The sequence below is a fragment of the Lepisosteus oculatus genome, chromosome 7 (assembly GCF_040954835.1).
Source record: "Lepisosteus oculatus isolate fLepOcu1 chromosome 7, fLepOcu1.hap2, whole genome shotgun sequence".
NCBI classification, from domain to species: Eukaryota; Metazoa; Chordata; class Actinopteri; order Semionotiformes; family Lepisosteidae; genus Lepisosteus; species Lepisosteus oculatus.
Window position 1 is genome coordinate 30,914,971 of NC_090702.1, and position 23,742 is coordinate 30,938,712.

The 23,742-nt window shown below is 33.3% G+C and overlaps 1 protein-coding gene across 19 annotated transcripts in view; it reads right to left on the bottom strand.

The window, feature by feature from the left end:
• Positions 1–23,742, bottom strand: part of nrcama (neuronal cell adhesion molecule a) — a 122,037-nt gene that overhangs the window by 80,580 nt on the left and 17,715 nt on the right. For 16 of the 19 annotated variants that reach the window (XM_069192382.1, XM_069192389.1, XM_069192383.1 and 13 more), the window contains exon 2: positions 2,208–2,287. The exons of 1 other annotated variant lie outside the window; for it this stretch is intronic. The gene's annotated coding sequence lies outside the window, so the exon portion shown is untranslated. Of the gene's footprint in view, positions 1–2,207; positions 2,288–4,747; positions 4,899–11,532; positions 11,623–23,742 lie in introns of those variants that run through there. 2 more of the 19 variants (XM_015338966.2, XM_069192374.1) reach the window with 2 other exon arrangements.

Below are 23,742 nucleotides of genomic sequence, written 5' to 3' on the forward strand. Positions count from 1 at the left end.
CCAACTGCTAAAAGAACTAAAAGTACAAGAACATATCTCTAGGAATAGCTTATCAGATTAGCTCAAAGATGTTTTCAGCTTTTGATTCAGTACTCTGTGAAAAACATGTGCTTTATTAAATGTATTGTAACCAATGACAGCCAATAGCATTTAATGTAGTATTTTATTACAATGAAGTCAATATCAGAATATTTTCATCATCTGCACATATTACTAATAAATACAAACCCAAACTAGTCAAAAAATAAGTCACTAGTACTCTCAGTCTTATTGCACATCACCACAAAAAAAAACAGATAATACTGAACAATTTTAAAAGCCTTAAGAATCCCATAAACACAGGCAGACACAGCAAACAGAAAATCTGGCAGCTCACAATTCAAAACCAATTTCAAAAGCTTCTGCAAACAAAACTTTCATGCCTGACTGTGTTTCAAATTGCCAAATCAGTCAATCGTTCTTCTCCATTTATATTCCAATGCTTACTCCTTTATGAGACAAATCAAAAATGAAGACTCAGCCGCTTGCTTTTAACTCATCACTGAGGACAGTCTGTATCACATGCTTCCCCAATGAGAGCTTTCACAATATATGTTAAGAAACATGAAAATCTTAAGACAGTAACACGGTATATTTTTTTCAATACACTTTAATTTAAATACCAGGGAAATTAACCCCACTGTTTCCTCCAGCCTGTGTTTACCACCTACTTCACACATTGCATTAGATTATTCTTTCTTTGTGTCAATGAGATTTTCAATGCAGCTTACTTGTACAACAGGAAAAATGTGTTAGGCCCGGCCAGCCTTAATATAAATTGGATTCTGTGTGGAGTAGAGGAAGAACTAGGAAAATGAGAGATTTCCTTGGATGATAACAATCTGATCCATGAGACTGAAGTAGTGGTCTAAGGACGAGTTCATGTTCAAAGCCCTGGTTTCCATTCACAAAAGTTTTAGCGAAGGCGAAGTATGAACTCCAGAGAGAGAGAGACCAATACTGGGCACAGTGTGATGTGAAGAGAGGGTTTAAATGGAAGTAAGTTGATGGTAGAAAGCTGGAGATAATTAGTTACCTCGTTCTGTGGTGCTTATGGTTGATTAGGTGCTTGCGGGGAGTAGCAGCCGTAACACTGGAAAAGTAATGCTGACTGTTCTATTTAATTTAACAAAGCTACCAAATATGTTACTATATTTAAAAAAAAACATCTAAAATGTCAAAATTACTCAGAGAATATCCAACTGCACAGATTTCCCAAAAGAACATGAGGGAGAATAAATGATGATGTGCTGTGATGTTTCATGTTGGAAAAAATCTTTGTCTTTCTGTTCTATCAGATTTGTGCAGACAGACTGACGTAGTTGGCTGATGTAATGGCCAATGGCAGAGTTGACCTTTAGGGGGTTTTGTAGAGAATGGAAAGAAATAGAAAGCATCTAAATCATTGCTAATACTCACAATGCTCACTCATATCTTTCATTTTAATCCTAAATCAGCTGTCTAGAAACAAAATAACTAAATATGATTAATTATGATTAAATAATTAAATATGATCAGTTTTCAAATTTAAGAAACGTTCATTAAAAAATATTAGTTAGCTAGTTTACATTAGTTCACTTCACTTGCAGCCCATTTTCAGAAAGGTTACAATTCTCTCTAGTACTTGTGAAGGACCCCTTATTCTGTATTGATTCTTCCATATATATATATAACTTTCATAGAAGAACAATTTAAGGAACAGAGAAAGTATCGATAAATTTCTACACAGAACAAGATTACCAGTTACTGCATGTCAAAGAGCACATTTATTGCTGATTCTAGGACTTATTGACCTACAAATCAATAGGTGTTTAACACAAATTCCTGTTTGCAAAGCAAAATTTTACCAATTCAACACATACTGTACAACAATTGCATCTACTTGAAAATGCTGATTTTTAAAAATAAATACTACTGTATGGATTTCTTGAGGAAAAAGCTTTACAAAAATTCTACATTACTACCTTAATCTGACTAAACTTTACACAACATATTGCTTATCCAGATCATGAGAACTACATACAGTACTGATTGCTGCTTTTAATTTAGCAAATTCCACAAGACATGAACAAAAACTGTGATATACAGTATGATGTTCGTCTAAAGGGATAAGGTACTGTATATTCACAAGTGAACTCAAAAACATCGTGACTTCAAACTTGTCCAACCTGTAGAGTCCTTGCAATGTTAATCCCTTCGTCTCTTACAGTCTTCCTTTCTGGCAGGCTTCGTGGATGTGCTCTAAAACCTGCAAAGAAGGTAAATGTCATTTTAAAATTCTTCTCACTCCAACCCGGATTTCTTTGCTCTTTGACACAAACTAAAAATAGTGAAAGAAGAAATAAAAGTAATGAATCATTGGGGAAAATCTGTCTCAAAATGAAAATGATAATGGATATAACTAGTACAGACACAAAAAAGAATTGATTAGTGTATGTATTTAATTGTGAATAAAGAAATCTAAATCAGAAAATAGGAAATCACTTAAATAAACTAGGTGATTAGTTAAATCCAAAACCATATTTTTAAAACATTTATTTTTATGTCAGCCTTATTAATAATGGCAAATTTTCTATCAAACTGAGGTGTGTGTTTGATGAGTCAGGGATTTACCTCGATATGGTAAAGAGGTTTTAACATACTGTATAGCTGAGAGAGGTTAATGAGGTTATTTAATAATTGTTTGCAACTTCTTGAAGAGACTAATTTGGTAGTAGCACAGTTTGAGGCCCAGTGGAACATCCATAGAAAATGTAATTGGTGGTACTAGAGAAAAGCTGGGACAGTTTTGTGATGGAAACAGCAAAACTGGATAGATGTCATATTATATTTCTATTATATATATATATTTAATTTCTATTTCTAATAATCTATATTTCAATTTACTATATTTAAATATATTTCTAATCAAGCAGGGTTAAGGTCTGCGCATCTCAAGTGAGAAACCTACAATGGTTCATACTCCTCTTCAGCGAAAAGGGTTTTTGTCTAAGGGTGTACAGTATCTGACATAACTTTCAAGAGCTTATCTGACTTTCAAGCCTCTGCTTGTGTGAGAATTAAAAAGAAAAATAATTCAGAATCATGTCTTAGCAATACTAGCTGACATTTACAATTTTCTTTCCCTTTTTCCCAAAAAGGCAGGAGGCTCTGGCTATTCCCATACTCCATGCATGAGATAGACAAGACAAGATAATGAGCAGGGAAGACCTGCCTCTTCTTCATGAGGGAGATGCCTATGTGAATAGTTTAGAGCAGTTGAACAAGCTAGCATGAATGTCTCTGGGAGGTGGACAATAACAGATCACTTGACTAATTTCCACATTAATGCATGAAAAGCATGCAAACTCCACCTGGTCAGAATCAACCAGGACTCTAGAGATTTGAGGCAGAATTGCTAACCACCTCTTGAAGGCCCCTCTTATCAATTTGTGTATTAGCAATGACATAAGACAAGTCAAAATGATCCAAGTTAAAGTCCTGATGTTTAAGTGTATTTGGAAGGCAGGTGCCCTCCAAGACTGTACCCTAGAATTTGATTAACAATTACTTAATTCTTTCTTAATACAGCCCCATATGCATATGAAAATCTTTTATTGTTGAATACTACAGTATGATATTATTTATACCAAAAAGTGAAGGTGATGTATTGTACATACAACTTGAATATTTCACTGAACTTTATAATCCTTACAAAAAATGTAGATTTTACATACTGCAAAAAGACAACCCCCTCTCACTCCATACAGCTGTGGATCCTTAGATGTCATATCAAACATGTACAGCTGTTCTTTCAGAGTGCACAAACTGCTGATATATACCAACTTATAGAGGTGACCTAAGCCCAGTACTGTTGCTATGGAGATGAAAGGAAAGGAGTTGCTTTAAAAAAAGCAAGGAAGTCATGGAATCTAAGCGCATGCATTATTGAAAGTTAAATCTAAAAATTCTTCAACGGGATGCACAGTGCAGTATTAATAATGTATTTATGCACTGCGTGTCAAACAGTTTCAGAAACAAACTGTTCAAAGTTCTCTGCAAGTAAAAGCATTTACAAGAACTCCAGAAAGATGTAATTTAACAAAACACACATAAAGTAAGTACACCTAATGTAATTCTAAATGTATTTCAACAAGAAATGCATTAATATATATAAAAACTATTAAAGTTCATTTTTTTATATATACAATACAGAGCACAACCCCACACAACAGCAACACAGAACTATCCTAAAGAATTTATTTTTATGCAAAACATATGTAAAAAATAAACATATAAGGTAAAATTTGTATAATCTTTTTTTTCAAGAGATAACCAAGTCTAGACAAGCTACAGAAGCAGAAGGAAACATAGTAATGCCTGTATTTGCTGACTTCCTAAATTTAAACGTTCAGTTTCTATAAAGCTTCAAAAAAAGAAACATAGGAAGAACAGTAACACAGAAAAAAATGTACAATCAGTAAAACCTCTGGTTATTAGGCAAATGGATTTCAAAACACTTTCATAGTTATAATACTTGCGACTCTTAGTAACAACAAAGCAATGCTAATCAACAGAGTGACAAACGAATGCATTAATGCTTAAATTAATACTGAGACATGAATATGTTTTACTAACAATAGATTTAGCCACAACAAACACATACTATTATTAAATTTGCTGAGACTCAGATGGAAAACACAGATTCTCCTTCCTATTACAAACTTACTGTCCTTCAAAGTATTTTCTTGATTCATGGAGCTGTCATTGACATCTGTTTTTGACAACATACAAATCTGGTTGGTGACACATATTCCTTCTTCCTGTAATCCTCAAGGCAAGCAGAGAGGTTTCTGATGATAGCTCCACAGCTCCTGGCTGAAAGGCTGCAGTACCAAAAGGTAGCTCTTTCAAACAGCCAACCAAACTTTGTGTGAACCTCCCTTCACAGTGGGATTAAAACAGCCCTTTGTCACAACACAATAGGGGTTAAACATTTCCTGGTATCATATGCAAGCAAGGAAAATCCACTGAGTTACAACGAAATTCAGAAAACAATTATTGTATCTGAATGTCTATTTTAAAATTCCAGAAATCTTGAAATCTAAATTAAGGTTCCTGAAATACATGATAAATATTAACTATGTAAAATATTAAGGCCTTATCCTGTCAAATTTCAGGATCCTGTAAGCGTTTATTACCTTATAATTTGTCTGTATATATACTGTATATGGAAAGAAATTGAACACATTTTGTTTTGTTCCTCTAAATTCTAGTAAATTCTCTAATATACTGTACAATTAATATACTGTACACATATATTGGTCACATTACAAATCTTGCCAGCAACTCCTTGTTACCACAGGTTTTTGCACTGCTTGTATGCTGGGTTTTGTTATTGAAGGATTACAATTTCAATTCTTTTTAAAAGAGGAACAAGAAAGAATCCCACTAAGCCGCACGTTATACTATTTATAATGCTGCAGAGGTTACCCACAGTAAACCAAAGAATTATGGTAGACTCTCCCTGCTAAATACTCTATATTTTTTAAAGAAACATGTAAGGTAGTTTTTTCCATGGTTTATCATTTTCCAGGTTAAAAAGATATTAAAATCCCCTAAACAGATGTTATGTGCAATTCTATCCACACTCACATGTATAGGTTTGTTTATTGGGAACTGCCACCCATTAAAGGGAAAACCTGAAAATCCCTGTTGACATCTGTTAGCTATGGTTGTTGCCTGCAACAATAGCAAGCGCTATCCCTTTGAAAGTTTTGTCTATTCTCCTTCCCTGCCCAGTATAATGCTCCTCTTCACTAAAGCACAGCTAATGTAACATAATCTCCTTCAAAGCACACTGTCCATCAGATGAAGATAACGATTAAATCTTTTAAAGACCACCTCCTACAACTTTGTTTTCGCAACTATTTCTAGTTTTCTTGTCTTTGATTTCAAAATTGTGTATTAATATTTTCTAACACAGATGAAGTGAAAAAGACAGCATGCAATATCTGAAACAAATTCAAAATTCAAAATAAATAGCTAATGGTTTAATTATGAAAGGTGTTTTTTGAAAGTCATTGTTGCATGTAATTATAGGCATATCTATTTCCAGCAAAAGGTTAAAAGTTTCCAGAGCATTAAAAAGAATTTGGCTTTTACTGGTCTCGGTTTGTTGAGCTGTAAATAAAAAGGTTTCATGTTTTTTGGGGAAACAAATCAGCAAACGTAGTAAACATATATGCATTGCTTGTTTGGAACAAAACTAACTTTCAAAAGTCTCATGCTTCATCAATTTTTTTTGTGCCAATTTTTGCTCACTCCTCTATGTCATGTTTCTTCCTCTTGACTATTAGTCTTCAAACCTTACATACTCTTTATCTCAATTGTTCACTGTTATATTTTGAGCTAAAAACATTACACAAGCACCATTATTTCATGACTAAAACATTCACCTTTCATTATATTAAGCAGTTTTATTCAAGGAAGCCTTAAACAAGTGACCTGTGGTTTGGTAAATGTACAAATATTTCTCATGTAAGATTCCAAATAAAAGTATACTTTTTCAATATGCGGATTATAAAGCATGATTGACCAAGTCTAATCAGAATTACTTCTGCACACTGAATCTCTTCATCAGCAGAGACCCCTTAAACACTAAATGATTCTTGATGTCCCTTCTTCCTTCAGTCTCACACTGTGCTATGTTGCTATAAAGACAGTAGCACTCAGTGGGTATCACAGCACACATAATGAAGACCCAATATTTCAATGAGAATTTTTTAAAACATGAAGTTCATACTGAAATCAGTTATCTTGCTCACTGTGTGCTTGCATTTCTTACTTCTAAGAAAGTGGTGGGGGGCTTTATAAAGTGAGGAAGGAAAAGCCTCTATGTGGGGTCCCAACCAAACCAACCAAATGAGAACTGATTGGCTGAAAAAGAATAGGAGGGACACATTTTTCTAAACCCTGAGAAGAGGGTTGGAAGCATTTTCATACTCTACATGATTATTTCCCAGAAACGAGATCATTTGGCTTTGTGTACTTTTTCACATCCTATGATGTAAGACGTGGCACAGTATTAACAACCCGCTGATTCAAATTCTGTTCTATGAAATGTATTTGCGGAACACAGGACTTGCTTTTTGGAAATACCATTAAATCATAACTATGGTAATCCTGAGCCTTCCAAAATATCAATGAGAAGAATCACCACATCCAAGGAGAGATTTCTGTACACAAAATACTGAAAGTAGTTATTTTAGCCTTTCTTTTTTTCGACAATGTCAATGTTATTATTATTCCCATCTGTGCCCACCTTTCCTGTACTCACCATAATTTTTGGAAGCAGGCCTGTTTTGATTACAGTCTTGCTGTAATCTTGCAGTTTGTACATAATCTGTTTTTGGACAGTTAATTTAATATCTACTGTATTTGTAAATGGATCTTTATAAATCAGAAATATAAAGTCTTGTTACACTGTTTCTTTTGCGTTTCTGAACCCTATTGTAAGATCTTACTCAGGCCCAAGCCAAAAAAGATCAAAACATCAGACACTGAAAAAAAAACGTAATTGTCAAAAGAAGGAGAAACATGTTATTGACACATATATGACCTATAATATACAGTGCACAGATTTTAATAGTTCATTGAATGATCACAGAATAAAACAACATATTTTGCCTTTCAATTTTTTTGGGTCACATCCAATCAATTACCATAATTACTAGAGATCAACTAAAATGTATGGAAGTTGGAACCTGCTTTCTTCAAGAAATGTTTATTTTAAACAATTGATAAAACTATAAAACTGAAGAGATGACAATCTGAAACTTGTAATGATACTTTTTTTTTACTCTGAAATCTTAAAAATGGCCCAACAGCTATAATTTTACACCCCTCCCCCTGTCTAGCACCACATATAAAATCAATCTAACTGGTTTCCATGGCTCTGTAAGTTTCTACCAGGGGCAGTTCATTTACACAGTCTGAGTGTTAACATACCACCAGACAGGCTTCTGGAGAAAGAGACATTGAGAAGCATAAGAAAGTACAAAGGAAATGTAAAGCCATTTAATCAAAGATTACCACCCACATGGTAGACGGTTTTCTAGAGGTTAGGGCATTATTGCCCAGCAAGTATTTTTCCTCATATCCTCACTTTAGTTAAAAGAACAAAGTTATCAAAGAATCGGTTCAGCGCCAGTGAGGAAATCAAAAACATTTCTTATTATTTCAGGAAGTCTAGGGGAGTACTACAAGAAGAAGTAGCAGATGGTTCTGATGTTCTGGCATGCAGCTAAAGTAAAAGGCTTCCTGGGAAAATATAATTGCCTTCTGAAGTGCTGTTACATTAATATATATTTTATGCTGATGTCATTTTCGGAAATAGAAAACAGTAATACCTTTACCAGTGTATTAAAAAAACAGAGTATGTCTTTAACAATATATTGATTACAACCATTAACATAATACTAATATCTAGACTACTGACTACAGTATTTAGAGTCTTTACAAAACTATTCATTCTGGACTATATCATGCTGCTGATATCAAGTGTTCTTACTACTGTACATGTTCAAAAGAGATGACAAAGTGTTGAGAGGGGAAAAAATGAAAGTTAAATTCAGATTATTATGGCCAAAGACAGCTATTGAAATAAAAATTGAATGGTCTTTACTATTGTTTTGATGAACTGTGGTTTCTGGTGGCATAAACAGAAGGGACAAATTAGCCTTACACAGATATATAGCACCTGCATGATCTTGAACTTGCTTTGAGTCATACTGTATGTACTGTAAGAAAATATTTGACTATATATTTTTAATATCAGATGGTTGTCTGTAAATTGTTTTTATATTCTGTATATTATGTATCTTCTAATGCCATAAAAGCAAAACATACAGCTCATATATTTGAAAATGCATCCTACCATTTGTCACACATAGATTTATAACTGAAGTTAGTACACTTTTAATGAATCTATAAGGATGTGAGTAGCTTGAGACACATAGCGAGCTGAATTCTATTGTTTAAAATCTTAACCTTTATTACTAATGACATTCAGTGGTTTGTTTTATCCTAATGTTTCATGGTACTTTTAATGGATATGGTATTTCAATGTTAAGAGTTATTTATAAGAAGATATGATTAATGATGAATCACATTAATGATGAATTACAAATATATTTCTATTTTCACTTTGGTGCTTTGGTAAGTGTCCAATAAAGCCCAATGATTGATTACTAGCATCTAAATAAGTTTTTCAAAATAGTAGGCAAGTAAATGAAAATTAAAAATATTCTGCATATCCGAATCTGAACAGCTCCTAATAAGTACATCTTTTTACCCTGAGAATACAAAATAAAGGCTCAGTAATTTTCTGATGAAAACAGCAAAAGCTGTATTCCTGCTGTTAGGTGCTGTTTATTGTTCCCAAATCAATCAGGTGTTGAGCTTACAGAGCTTCCTCAGAAGCACATCACTGTCATACTACACACTCTCATGTTTGAAGACATTCAGTATCTAGGTTATCTCACTTTGAGATCTGGGCCTCCTCTCTTCTCTTTCACAGACACTACGGTACAAAGCCAATCAAACTGTCTTCCAGCTGTAGGCAGCCACCACTTCTGCACAAGGCACAAAAAGACAGACTTGTGCTTAAGAGATTGCAATACAAACGGAAAAACAAGTTGACAATTTTGCCAATACAATGTATCTAAATACTACACAATGATCAAAAAACTTAATTGGATATTTAAAAAAAAAACATCCACCCATCCTTCAAAATGTGTCTTATTTCTGTTAAAGGTCACCACATACAGTTCAGCTATAAATATTGACAGAGTACCTCAAATGTAGACAATTTCATGACGCGTATTACAATAGAGCAGCATAACCTAAAATACACATTTCAGCTTTGTGGGCATCTGGTCCCAATTGGTTTGCTTCTGGGATCTTCCAAGTGCCTTCTTCAGTAAAAGAACATTAAGAAAGGTTATAGATTAGAGTAGCACATTTAGCTTATCTTGATTATTTTGGTTGCTAGTAGCTAAATGATTCAACAATTTCAACTGGTTCATCTTGAAAGAAGAAGTGATATCAATTGTTTAAGACTCTTACAATTTTTTTATAAAAGTAAAACATCCTGTTCTTCATTCTAAATGCACGCCCCATAGTGTAAATTCGTATCCTCTGGTTCATGGTTTGCTAATATATTTTACCTGTATTAAAAATGTATTATATACTTTACCTTCACCTGAATTATGCTCATTTTAGTTAATCACTTAAAGTAATGTACTAAGTATTTCAAAATCTAAAACAAATACTTATAAAAACATAACTATTTCAGCCTCTATCGTTTTCTTGATTGATATAATTAACCATTCGGACAACAGCTGTCTACCTTTTTGATAAATACTTTTACTGTATGTGCCAGGATGTCTTTTTGACATATAGGGCCACACCTCCCCTTCTTCCATCTCTCCTGTCAGTGGAAAGATGGAAGAAAGGAACACAGTGTATCCAATAATGTTGTATCCTTGTATGTTGTATCAATCTCTGTTAGATGTGTTCTTGTGATTCCAAATACAGGTACATTACACATGCCTATCTCATGTATTTGTTTTAGTACATGATTGCCTAAATCTCTGATGTTTGGTTTTTCTCTGGGGTTGTCTTTTCGGCTCTAAATCCAGTGCATCTCCATTTCATATTTTCCCTGTATTCTCCCTCTTTACATTCTAGTTTAATATCTTTTGAGAATTTCCCTGTGGATCGTCATGTGCCAAGATGGCTGGTGTGCACCTTATTTAGATACAATCTATTATGTCTGTAGAGATGACTTCTGCAATACAAATTGATGGAATGTGACTGAATATTGAACCTGAAATCAAAGCTCAGCTCCTTCAGTAAATGTAACAGTCACAAGAAAGTCATCAGATTGGGAGAACTTCTCTGAGAAAGTATATGTGGTGTTTTGTTCAGGTCAGAAGTGAAGTTGCAGGGTGGATAGTGTAATCAATTGAAAATAGCATTCCAAATATTAAAAACACAAAATATGTAGACATATGATTAATTGCACGAATTCCATTCCGCTAGGGTATAAATTCTTTATACTCAGACAGTTTGCTCAAAAGCTCTTCTGCTATAAATCAGCTATGCAACTACTGATGTGAAGTACTATAAAAAATAAATAAAACAGAGATTAAACAAGTGTTTAGAAAAAAAAATGTGCTCAATAAAAACTGTAACTAAATTAAGGTTATTCCTCCAGATAAACTATAGCTAGAAGAGGAGTTTTGACCTAGTATAAAGCTTAGACTTTGGCAGCTGCATCATAGTGAACTGACGCAATACATATTTAATGTAATTTCTTTCAGGACAGTATCATAAAGCTCAAAGTATCAAAGTACTGTTTGTCTTATATACTTTATTTTATTAAGCAGTTGACTATACATTGTGAACAATTATATCCAGGGTGTATTCTGCCTTGTGCTCATTGCTTACCGGGATCTGCTCTGGCTCCCTGTGCTGGATAAAGCAGTTGGAAAATTGATGGATGGATGACAATGCAGGATCTCCAAGTGTGTCTTGTACCTGTGTATGAATAGTAGACCTACTCAGCCATGATATATAAGGAGATTAGCATTATAAATTCTCTAGAGACCAAAAAAGAAAATTACCATACTGTTATAATCAAATGTCTAGAATAAATGCTGAGAAAGAATGCTGAGATTAGTAAACAGTCTTCTAAAAAGCATTTACAGTCTGCCACTTGACTTTTTTCGTGAAGACTGGTAAATAACAACAAACATTTTGTGATAGGCAGGGTTAATTTAGAAACAAACAGCAGAGCCACAATCTGTAAAAACAGCAGGATATGAGTTCATTTTCCACACACTCTAATCATGCTGTTTGCACACCACAGACACCACCTGTCCATAATTAAAAATGAACTGTGGTATCCTTCCATTCTAAAATAACCAGTACGATAATCCTCTTTCAATGTACATTTACTTTACTGAGCTGTTAATGTTAAAGGTGTGGTACTGCTTGATTCCATATTAATAACAAGGATATTTTAAAACAAAATATGTAAGAGAGTTAGGACATAATAAGGTGTATGTTATTTGCTTTCATTGTATTGTATTTAATTAGTTAAAATGAAAAATTACACTATTTTACTTTGGTGGGTTAAAATGTTTGGGTCAAGAGACCAGCCTATCAAGAAGAAGTGACCTCAACAACAAAAATATGATACTGTATTTTGACTTTCAGTATCAAATGTTGTAGTATAATAAAATAGGCACAAAAAACAATAATATTTCTGTGAATAAAAAAAATCAATTTAATTCTATTATATTTTGAATCTACTGTAGATTAGTATTAAACACACCTTATGCTGAATTAAATGAACACAAAGTCAGTTTAATTCTTTTATAGACTCAGCATTATCTAGATTCTCTTAATATTGCTGGCAGTTATGAAATATAGATCATCACATATATGGAAAATGAAAAGTCTAGGGTTATTTTCTTAGTGTCCAACCCACCTTGATATTCACAGGTCCCAGTGCATAACAATCTATTACTGTACTGTATATAACACTATGACTCACTCCCCCAAGTGTGAGCTGCCTTGTTGGATATGCAATACAGTATAAGTCATAGTAAGAATGTAAAATCCACAAATACTGTATCTAGCAAGAGACTTCATGAAATTTGAAATATGTGGAAATATGTGAAATATCTGGTTAAGCATTTAGGAATATTACAAAATTAATTTTAATTGTAAATGAATTGATCAGTTTTAAAAATACAATTAAAATGTCTGAAAATAAATTCTTAAAGGTTAATGGGAAACACACAAAGATAAATAAAAACTAATTCAATTGCAGACAATACACTAATTAGACACAACAAGAAATGGTTTGAAGTAAAAACAGTCCTTGCTCCAAGGACCAAAAATATCAATATTACAAGGACTGACACAGCTGAACAATTTAAAAAATAACATTTTCAAATTTGTTCAATTACTATTATGAAATAAGAATGCAACAGGTGTTTTAATGTAGCCTCAAATAAAATTGAACAACAAGTTATTTAGTAATTGAATCACCAGTGAAGTCTTCCTTACAATTAAATATGATTAGCTTAATAAACATATTGTGGAAGTTCCTGTCCCATCAAAATGACAGACACTGTGCTGTACTTCTGAACCTGATACATTTATTTTTCAGAAATGCACTGAAGCAAAAATGCTATTAAAGTTTTTTTTATTAATTTACTCGAGCTTGAAATTACATGAAATATAGACCGGAATCAGAAGCAGTCATTAGAAGTGCCGAGTTATATTTATCTAAGGCATTGTGGAGTGTGGTTAGCCACACTTTCACCCCACAATGCCCCCAGCACACAGATCAGAAAGTGAGACCTCAGCATTGCAGTCAACTCCTTCCAGCATGCAATACTAACACAGTCACTTCAGTTCATGAAAATTACAGAAAGAGATGGCCCCTGGATGCCATAAACCAGCTGAGATTAAAGCCTGATGCTGCCTAGCACCATTCTTTTTTTAATATTAACTGAGGGTGTGCTATCAGCCCAGATGCAGTGAGTAGCTTGAGGAATGGGAGTCAATGAGCTGGATAAAACACTCTCTAGCAATCACAAAAGAAATCCCAGGGTTCCCTGAGGCTTCAGGTGATAGCACATGGATAATGTGATGATATCAGCCACTAGCACAGAGTGTTTAACGTATGCACAAAAATAACACACCACAGGAGCATTGCACTGACACTGGAATCCTCTGGCAGTAGCCTGTAAAGCTGAATCAGATGGGGAAAGGGTCTTTATTTAAAATAAAACCTGCATAGGAAAAACTAACTATATATGTGGATTTTACATTTTTAGTCAAAATGTAAGGATTACAAAACACATAACCAAACATCCTGAATGCTGCTGTACCTTTTTAGACAAAAAATATTGAAAAACAAAGTCAGTGAAACGAAATCACTATCTAAAGATATTACTCAACAATCAAAATTTATTATCAATCAAGATTATGACTGCTTTTTAAATTTAGGAAACAAAAATAATATGAAAATGCATGACTTGCTTTAATATAGAAGGTTACATTATTTCCACACAAAAATCACAAAAGAGTCACCTCAGTGAACGACCATACATGGTAGGAATGTAATCCTCTGTAAAATTTACCATGGTGTTGAGGATGTACAACTGTGGATTCTTTTATCTCTTATTCTTTTATTGATTTATTTTGACGCTCCCTTCATCAGTTAATCATATCCTTCTATTAAATAGATGTTAAAACTAATATAATAATTCCAATTAAATACACTATTGCTTCCTATGCATCCAATGTAAATAAGGAGTGCAGCACATTTAATAGTTCAATAGAATTTCCAGAATGTAGAAGAACATTTCCATTCCCCACTGAATAGAATTAGACATTTCAATTTCAGCTGTAGACACACATTTGTGCCACAATTGATTCAACTAGAACAATACAAGTCAATCAGCTATCGACTGTCCTTGACACAAAACATTTTTTTTTTACAATCATTCTGTCTATTCACATTTAAGAACATTTGAATTGTCCATATGCACCTTAGATTATAAAAACATACTTGTGAGTGTGATTAATCACCTTTCTGGCTCTACCAAAAGCTGAAGACTTTCTTTCAGCTTAAAATTCAAAGAAATTCAGCAACTGGATTTCGCTCTGAGGTTAAATGACTTCTTTTTTAGGTTGAAATGATTCTTTAAATACTTCCGTCCATCCATTTTCTAACAGCTTCAATGTTATGAACAGAATTATAAAAAATAAAATTAGTTATAAAGAGAATATTAAAATAATGGAAAAAAGACCAAAACATGTCTTATTGTGAGGAGGCTAAATACTGTATAACTTTAAACTTAGACATGTCTTTTAAAGGTTTTTTGTGTGTGTGGTTTACAGAGATTTTAAAAAGCTCTGAAGTTGTTTTGTATTTTTTTCCTGCTAAGTTTTACTCGAGTAACAAATGCACTTTCCATTATGTCTTTCCTTGTTCTAGTCTCCATCAGAAAATTACACTACATGTTTCACTCTGCCTTGATATAACAATGTAACAACAATATAATAATATTATAATATCACAATATAACAACATTCTACACACAACTGTAGTGTTATACATCACCATCTTGTTCACTTTCAGTTCCCAAATTCCAGTTGTAGCAGTAAAAGCAGACTCCCAGTGGAAATTGGTCCCTTTAAGTTCATAGCACTTAAAGTTCTAATGGAACCTAGTCTTTACCTTAACTCAGTCAGTAAGCATTACTGTCTTTTATATAAACCATTTTAAAAGGTTTTGAAAGAGATAATGTTATTGATCAAATGCCCATTAGCTGTTAGATAAAACACACAAAAAAGATCTACAGAAGTGATTTCCATAGATTCAACACAATATAGGAGTATCCTACTGAGTTCTGATATTTTCTCAGGATCTATCACTGACTCCAATATTTATATAACATTATGTAATATTTACTTAAGATAGTGTAAAACAATCCTAAAAATGGGAAATTAAAAATACTGAAAAAAGGCAAATAGTAAATTGTTAGGCAAACATAATTGTTTTGTTTTAATTTAAATGATGTGTACAACTTGTTTAAATATAATACAATTGTTAAAACATTTTGTTCAGAATAATGTAAAGGATTATTATCAATATGATTATGTAATGAAGGTATCTAATACCCACTTTTGGAAAAAGATTGTAATACTTTTACAAATACATTGTTGAAACAATTCAGACTGCCAAAGACATATCTCTTCATATGATGAACTTATGAGTGCATGTTGTCAATCCATTAATTAATGGAAAACTGAGTTCCACCCAGGTAATAGTGAACTAAGCTAAGGGCCACACGTTGATCTGAGTTTCTTTTCCCTGCTGAAATACTGGAGGCATGGATGCCAATTTCTGTGACTGCTGAGCTTCAGCCAAAGCCAAGATCAACAACTCAGCAGGGATAAGCCTCAAAAATAGCAAGGTGCCGGACACATGTCATTCCGTGATGAACCACCTTTGGCATGAAACACCCCTGGGATTTAATCGACAGCTCCTCCTTGCAATTCTAAAGTCTGTTTCCTTGGTTGTGAATGCTAGCTATTTTCATGGCTAAATATTTTTTTTTCAACCAAAAAATACTTTTGTAAAAATAATTAAATTTTGAATGGTCTGCAATTTAAAATTTGCACAATAACAGTGATATAGCAACATGCTCTAAGTTCCAGTAGTACTGGTTTTGTGATTGATTGTCAAAATATTAGTTATTAAATGTATAAAAAATGCATAAAAACATACACAATTGTTCAATTTCTTAGATTTATGTGACTATTGTAGCTATTAAACATGGTAGAATATCTAGTGCAATGCTTATAAAGCTCATTTCAAATATTTGTGAATAGATGTTAAACCATTACTTAAAAACCATACAAGTTGTCTAAGATAATAGGAGCATGAAACTATTGACAGTCTATATCTCTCCTCAGATCAATATATGTAAGGCTCATCTCAGACTTGTTTTTCTGTTAGTACCTCGTGAAAAGACTTAACGTCAAGCAATTACAAAAAATAAAAAGTTAATTACTTAATGGGATTTTTAATATCAGAAAAATACTCCTCTACATATCTGATGACAACCATGACAATACAAAGATGACAATTACATACACTTTGAAATTAGGTCTTATTTTTAAATTCATTGTTAAGAGCACCTAATAAATATTAAATATGTATATATAGTATATGTATAATCAGGTCCCTAACACAAGCTTTCAAGACTCCTGGTATTAATGCAGCTAGAGGATGAAGTACTTCCATTTAACCTACTCAGTGAATTGTAATGTAATCGGAAGCCTGACTACAGTTGATAACAGGAGGTAAACACATGGTCATAGTTATCTCTGTACACATCTATTGTTATCACTAGGATGGGCCTAGAAACTATAAAACTGCTGATGCTCTCACTCTTCAACATGGTAATCTCTCTGTGGTCAAAAAACTTTTGCTGATTAAAAAGGACACCTCAGCACTTTCTAATGCATTTCCTCTAAAACACATTAAGAAAGTACAATAACTGCATGTGTCATCCAATCACTACAGCAGCAGACTCATTAAAAACTTTTAACAGCCCTGCGCACAGTCTGGAATTCAGATACCGAAGGAGCCCTTTCAAATGCTAAGCAGTTTCAGATGTGCTTGCTATTGTACTTGAATAATACAGCATCTGCTTTATGGCACGGAAAAAAATGCATTGTTTGAGTGGTCTGAATGGCTTAGAGCAGGAGACTACAGTTTCACTAGTGTAGCAGAGCTTTGGCCATGACATGGACGGGTGGCACCTATTTCTTTACGGACTGCTTCAAGCTGGGCTGGTGTTCTCAAGTGAAACTAAATGAGCAATGGGGAACTTCTGTTTGAAACCCACGGGCTATCTTTCAGATCTTTCCAAATATCTAAACAGAAAGTTCTCACATTCCCTCTGGTGAATAAAGTGTATAGAAATATACAAAACGTGCACAGTAGCACAGATTTGTGCTACAGTAAAATTACCTGGAGCACAGCCAGAGCAGTTACAGTGGAATCATACACTGAGCTCTGCAGGGGTAGAATGACATACTTTACAGAACACTGCCCACATATTTCCATTAATCATTCAGAATGTCTTTTATTATACATCCAGCTTTTTTAAAGATTGAATCAAAATGTATGCCAGATGTACTCCATATGAGGTGTGTGATCACGAATTAAAGTCTGTGCAGAAGAAGTTTTGATTTCATGTTTTGGCAAAATTTATTTTCTACTTATTAATATTTTCTATAGATAATACTCATCTTTGAAAAAGAAAACAAAGAAAATAAAACAAGAAGATTGTACCTCTCTCAGACTTGTTATGAATACAAATACAATACATAAATTTATCCCAGAAGTATGTGTATAAATTAGAATGAATTACGTTCAAGTTTTCTAATACCTGAAAAAGAAAATCAAACAATACAACCCAAAATTAAATGAACTTATTTTTCTCCTTAGCAAAATATCTAATCCTTGTTTATTAGAACTAAAAGTGGCAAATAAGATACATTTAAAAATCCTATCAGAGTAGCTCATCTAATGCACCTAAAACATTTTAGCTGTAGGAAAGTATGATCACACCTTGGAGTGTTACAGTACATACCTTCCTTGTTAACCTGTTTAAAGGATCAATAAATCAATGTACTTTCCTAGCAATCATGAATAACTATATTCAGACATTGATATTGATAAGCCGATATTGAAAGCCAACATTTTTGCAAAAACATTTGTCTGAAGGAAGGGAAATCTTATATTAAAAGATACTCTTACATCCAAAGTGAGATTAAAAGTACTCATAATACACAAATGGTTGTGCTTTATATTTCACTATATCAGTAATTTTTGTTGCTTTGTGGCAAATTATTTTATTGATGTTAGTCCTTTCATGCACTCTCTTTCAGACAATACAATTCAATTCTGTAATTAAAAATACAGAAAATCCATTCATGGCAATTTGGTCAATAACAGAAAAAGTGTTTTTTTAAATGTGCATTGCTCTGATGTATTAGTTGGGTTGAACCATTTTTAAGCTGTTCTGGGGACCTCCTGTACAGTCTATGGGCATCCACAGGTCAAAGAACCGTAATTGTGGGATTGATGGCTATAACCTCTTCAAAAGAAGAGAAGCAGAAGACCACAGTCTCTGCCAGCACAGAATAATTAGTTCCTGAACTGTGTACTAGAATATTCTTTGTGTAGAGCTGCATTCTTAAATAACTTATATGAAGCAAAGATAAGTTAATTCCTTTTGATTCCTTTTGATACAGTAAATTACATGTAAAGTATTAAATGGAATCAATAAATTATATTTAAATATATTTAATTATTTTATTTAAATTATAAATGAATATTTTGGAGGATTAGGTGAAAACTCTGAGCAGATGTGGTAAACAGTATTTAGAGCTCTCAATGCTGTGATATGAATGTAGAGCCATTGCAGAGATACATAGAAAAAAAGACTGGCTAACAAACTAAAGAATTAAGTGCAAGATACATTTGTACAGAACTGATATAAACTGCAGAATTTGCAGAGATCTCATGCAAAAAGCTTTTCTACTACTTGTCTTTTTTTGGGGGGGGTTTCACATTTTAGCATGACAATTCCCAGGAAATCAAAGAGTTAAATGAATCGAAGCAACGAAAAAGACTGAAAAGCCTGCAGCAGACACAATTGAGTGAGAATTAAACCTAGTACCATGCTTTAAAGGAAAAATAGAACTGACTTGTCACTCAGTTTCTATCTCTGAAAACTGGAAAGCCCCGATGTCTGCAAAAACGACTGCATTATCTTTCAAAACACTCCATCGTGTTAACAAACAATACAAATCAAATGCAGATAAATGGGGTATGTTATTGAATATTAGAAGTACAATTGATTTCCATCACAGTGGCCCAGTCAATCAATGTGAGTCTTTCATTCACTGGGTGTTTTCATCAGTTTGAAATGCTTCAATTCACCAAGGCCTTACTGGAAGTGTGCCGGTCATTACTGGCAATCCCACTTTCCACAGGAAGCTCCTTGTCAGGAAACTGGTTAGGAAAGCCAAAAAACAACATAAGATCCATTTGTTTTCTTCAAATCACAATTTTCATAAAATTATAATGAATGCTTCAGTTTCCTGAAGCTAAACTTGTCAGACTTAACTTTAAAACAGTAGATTGTATCCACTGCAAATGGGTTCTATGCATTACATTGAGTTGACACACAGTAAAAACACTTAGATAATAAGAAAAAATTCATGATAAACAAACACTGAAAATGTGTGTACAGTTTATATTAAATCATGAAGTGATCTTGTCTGTAAATTGTCTGTAAACTGGCTCATGACTGAATTTTATTAGTGTACAGTACATACTATACAATCTAAAGATATTTTTCGAACATGACTCTAAATTTCTTATAACAACAGAAACATTATTTTTTCCACCACTGTGCTTTAGTCCTTGCCAGGAAGAAGTGCATTTCAGTGGACAGATCATACACCATGTAACTATTCTATAAAATAAGTTGGTTAAACTTGCTGTTCACAAGGGTTGATAGTGCAACTGACAGCATGAGCCACTTGTGATAAATCTCCTTAATGTGGGAGCAGAAATCAGGAAAGTAATTTTAAAAGACTGGCAAATTCAGACTTACAGTGGTCTGCTTCTTCAAAGAGATTCACAGAAAAACAAATGAACAACTATTTGCATGTATCCAAATACAATAGTGAAATGATGTTTGTGTTTGTAAGAGATAGCACATGGCAGAAATGACAGATGCGTACAACAATCAGCATCAGTATCCAATCAGCGTGCTGCACTTAGTCAGCAGGTGGGGATAGGATACCTCTCACTTCCCCCCAGCTTTCCACTCCTCTACCTCTGGTGGATAGTGACATGGACAGGAGGCATGGCTGAGTTGAACCAATGGCAAAGAACATTTCTGATGCAAGAATAATAATCATGAGTAATATCCCTGTGTACTCCAATCGAAAGATATATATTCTAAGCAATTATTCCAACAACTATACACATTAATGGCAAATCTCTCTAAGGACAACAACCACAATTAGATTCAATGTAAAAAATGTCACAACTCAAAGTTTACGCAATGCTAAAATATATTCCCTTTTTCTTCATTTAATGTTTTTTTTCAAAACATTACTTTAAAGCTTACACAAAGCAAAAGAATTGGGATTTACCTAATTAAGAAATGTTCACACAAAGCTTTTTTTTGTAAAGAATGATCAAATATTCTTTTTTAAAATATATGGGCTTTCACTGAGCATTCTGACTTGTCCCCTAGGGCTTAGACAGTCTGAATGAGAAAAATGAAACATTCATGTTCACATATCTACGAGGAAGTCAATAAATTATTTAACAAAAATGTTATATGTATTTAGCCTCAAGAAGTGCTGTTAATCAAACAGAAAAGGCAAATCAGTGAGATTCATTTACATTGATGTTTTATTTAAAGTATCAGCAAAATATATTCACTACTGTAGCTTGCAAAAGTATTCCCCTCCATCCAATAAATCTGGATGATTGCTGACATTTAACATCCTTCATTTATAAAAGTGTTCAGTTTGAGTGTTCAAGTATGATTAATAATATTCAGTGAAAAATCTGTATCATTTGTGATTTAACAAAATTGAACATTATTGGAAGGGGATGAATACTTTTGTCAGGCACTACACAGTATACATTATACAAACTGGCAAGAAACCTCTATGAAATTTCACCACTGGATATCAGAGACAAGACCCTGCATATTTCAATAAGCACTCTAGTCATCATTGAGAAGAAAAGAATGAAGTCTGAAAAATACAAACAGCTTCTCATTTGATAAAAATCCAAATGACATCACCTTGTTTTAATGCCTTTTTAAAACCACACATCAAAATATATTGAGTGTAACTATAAGTAAACAAAATACTAAATATTTCTTGGTTGATTTGTTTGTTTTTTTGAGATTTTAAACGTTACACACTGGAAATTATTTGTCACATAAGGTAATTTGATTGTATCATTCTTCAAAACATGGCTATGGAGGTCTATTTCTAGAAATGGTCTAATATTAGTTTCAGAAGCTGTTAATATACTGTATGCAAGGGAAATATGTCAAATAATAACTATATATTATTAATATATTATCAACCTTTGAATTACTGTCAAATTGTACCTGAGCTGATACCATAATTGAACCAAGTTAGCAGTTATTTCAGTCAGAAAACAAACTGAAAAGTGTTGTGTGATAAATCTCTGTATATCACAGAGACTGCAGGCATGATTAAATGTAAATGTAAATTTACATATATGTAAATGTAATGTATGAAAGCTTGAATTTCCTCTTGGTGATAATAAAATTTGTATAACACCTGTTCTATGCTGTCTTTATTGATATGGTATATACTGTACTGTATGGTGTATATGTACTTTATAAACCTGCATGTTCTTTATCTGATTTAGCATCCAACATATAATTTGCTAAAATTAAGAATAATTCACAAGCTGCAACTAGGACACTTAAAAAGGGCTTGGTCTCCCACATGTATTTTATATAATGCATCAAACATATGAGCCAGATTTTGAGAAAACAACCACAAACTGAAATATATTTCTTAGTGCTATTTATCTTTTACTTTATATTGAATCATTGATTTTGATTAATCTAATTATTGCAAAAACATAGTTTTTTATTTAAGACCAAACACATTAAAACATTCCATGCTGTTCGACACTTTCAGGGAAAAAATGGATGTACTGAAAGAATTAACAGCAGAAAACATTTCTTTCCATTCCAAATGCATTCGGGTATGACAAAAATTAAAAAGGTAGGAAATCAATAGTATTGATAACAATCCCAGTAAATAAATGTTAAAAATCAAAATGTTCTACCTGCTGGGGTGAAACTAAACGAGGGGTCATAATGAGGGGTCAAATTTTGAAAGCTTGTTGAGCAATTGAGAACATCTGTCACAAGAAGGGACCTGTCAGTACACTGAACTCCAAGAACAGGTTAAGTGCTTAACATGTTAAGGTCCGATTGCGCATATATAAGAAGGTTGACAAAACTGACCAAAGGAAAAGGATCCTGAAAGAAAGATTTAAGGCATTGAGATTTAAGACTCAAAGGCTTTGACAAAGGCAACCCAAAGGACTTGGGTTCTTCAAAATGAACAGTGAAACACAAACCAGAGGACACAATTGGAAACTATGTGGAAGTGCATTTAAAAGGGAGAATAGGAAGGCCTTTTTTACCCAAAGGACTGTTGGCGTATAAAACAAGTTAACTAGCCATGTGGTTGAAGCCAATACCCTAGCTTCTTTCAAGAAACGGTTGGATGAGATCCTTGGCTCAATTAACTACTACCAAATGGGCTACATACTGTAGGTCAAAGAGCTTCTTCTTATTTATAAACTTTCTTATGCTCTTATGATTCTTATTATCCATGTCAATGTTTTTGCTTAATTTTAATACTTTAGTCTTTTTTTCTAAAGTTATTTAAATTAGTAAAATTCAAGTTAATATATCTGAAAAAATATCAGAGATTATAGCATCATGACAATTTACTGATATTACAAGAATTCACCTAGTCAACATTTCTATGTCCACCAAGATGCAAAGAGATATCTGCAGACTGTGTCATGGGAGTAAGATAGTCTGTTTAAGTAGCAACACCCACAGCTGTAGCTCATCACCTGCTCCCTACAGGTGTGGGTTCTTAAGGGCCTGTCATACATATGTATTACAGAACTGAAGATTTAAAGAAACAAATTAAGAAATGGACACAAGTTGAAAAGGAGAGGTACTGTATAATAAAGACTCATATCTCAGGAGGCATGCCTTTAAACGAAGAGTTGTAGGAGTCTGGAACAAGATTTAAGAAACAGCTACTAGAAACCAAACAAGTTAGCCAGGCCAGATGACCCTCCTCTCATTCATAGCCTTTCATGTGTTCTACTTATTTTCTTACAAAGTTACATTTACTTATCATTCAAATTACAGTTTATAATACTTTATTAAATAAATTAACCTTTTAAATGCACGCTACGGTATCACAATTGTTGTTAACACTGGGTTTCCC